Source organism: Sapajus apella, unplaced genomic scaffold, assembly GCF_009761245.1.
Source record: "Sapajus apella isolate SASKATOON/1434 unplaced genomic scaffold, GSC_monkey_1.0 scaffold25, whole genome shotgun sequence".
NCBI lineage: Eukaryota > Metazoa > Chordata > Mammalia > Primates > Cebidae > Sapajus > Sapajus apella.
In genome coordinates, this window is record NW_022436965.1 from 23,420,366 (window position 1) to 23,422,334 (window position 1,969).

Genomic DNA, 1,969 nt, shown 5'->3' on the forward strand with positions numbered 1-1,969 from the left:
CAAGTCATGCTTAGAAGGGTAAGTTGGACTGTACTCTCTTGGCATGGCCATGACTTCAATTCTTCATTTAGACAAGAAGAGAGACGTCTTGTTTCTCATCAGAAGGAGATGCAAAAGATGTTTTCTGGCAGTTAGAGCCAACTCTTAACCACTGAGGAGAGAATGGTGGAAGATTGAACATTATAAAGAAGGCACTGAGAATTTAACCACTTCCCTGTTGAAGCCAAATTATTTACGAACTTGACTTTCTTCTCTTTTTAAATCTGACCGCATGATTAAGATGCGTTTAGCAAGGAAGGGCTACAGAAGGTTCGATGGAATTCCTCAATAAATACTGCCTCTAAGAAATAGTGGAAGAGCAGGGAACTGTGACAGAAGAAAAATAAGAGGAAAATACAAGAAGAAAAAAAACAAGAGGAATTCTTTGAGGTTAAGAATTCAATTCTATCTTCTTCATTTTTGAGTAATTTAGGGGGTTTAGTAAGTGGATTAGCACGTAGTGGGTGTACACTTTAAACTGGTTGGTGGAAATAGATGAAGCACGAACTAGAGAAACTGCCTTTGGCTAGAGAGGAGTTAACATGGTGCTCTTGAGGCGTAATTGGTGGTGGCTGAGTTGTGGTAATACTGCACATTCCCTTCTTAACTGCATATTTCCTGTTCAGGACAAGGATACAATGGGGCCTCTTGGAAGTAGATGACTTGGGCAGTTCTTTTTATTGGGGGAAAAAAATGAAGATAATTTGGCCTGGCTTTGGAACCTAATTTCCCATTATTTTCATCACAGGGCCTTCATCCTAGCCGGGGGAGTCTACTCATTATTCTTTAAATCTAAACAGACTCTGCAGATCCTGCTCTGTGCCTTTGTTTATGCCGTTCCTGGCTTCTCTCCCCTCTGCTGGGATCTTACCCTCCTTCAAGACCCAACACTTTCTGCTTTTGCAAAGCTGCCTTGAAAAACTCTTCTTCCTTTTCCAGTAATTTCTCCCTCTCTGAATTCTTTAGCTATTGTTGTCTATGTGACTTAAATGACACTTATATGCTGTGATGTAAAGTTAGTGTTTTATATACATATGTTTAAATCTCTAACAAGATAACATATGTCAAATGATCTGAAACCTAGTTTTATATTTCCTTATTACTACTCCCTTCCCACTGTGGTGCTTAGTACAAATCTGGTCTCGTATCAGGTACTCAAAGATGACTTGATAGGTTATTTGACAATTTCAGAAGATTCCATGAAACTCATCACCAGGTAAATCATGACATCTTATTCTCTTTGTGAAGCTAACAAGGTGGGAACAAAGGCTATGTCCTAATTAAGCTCAGCACATTGACAGCACTCTCGAAGGAAACAAAATAGTTGCTGTGAGAGTGGATGAGCACCTGGTCAGTGTTTCTCCCCTCGTATTCAACTAGCAAAACTGGCTCCATGGATACAAAGTCCACTGAGGCCTGGCCTATCCTCTTCGCACAAGCTAAGTGTGGGAGACAATAGGACACTGATGATTACAAGACAGTGTGGTAAATATTATAATAGACGTGCGTATAAGAAGCTATGCGAGTCCAGAGAAAGAGCCTGGAAATAAGGCTGAGTTAGGTTGTTAGGGAAGGCTTCCTGGAAGAGGTAGTGCTTTTGAATTTAGATCTAGAAGAAAGGAAGAGAAAGATTTTTCCATCACCGCCTTAGGAAAGCGTGTTTGGGAAAACTTAGATGGGAAACTTTTCTAAGATAAAGTTATTTTACAAAGAAGCAGCATTGGGAAATCAAGGAGATTTAATTACAACTGCCTCACGAGCAGGATTTGAAAAGGAGTGGGAGGCTCATGGAAACCTTAATTGCCGAGAAAAGTTAAGAGGAGAAATATGACAGAAGTAATGGGTCTATATGTATGTCATGTCTGATTTGTCAGTTTTCTAGACAGGCACTCTGCCTCCTGCCTTCTAGGTTAGAGAAAAAAGGATCCTT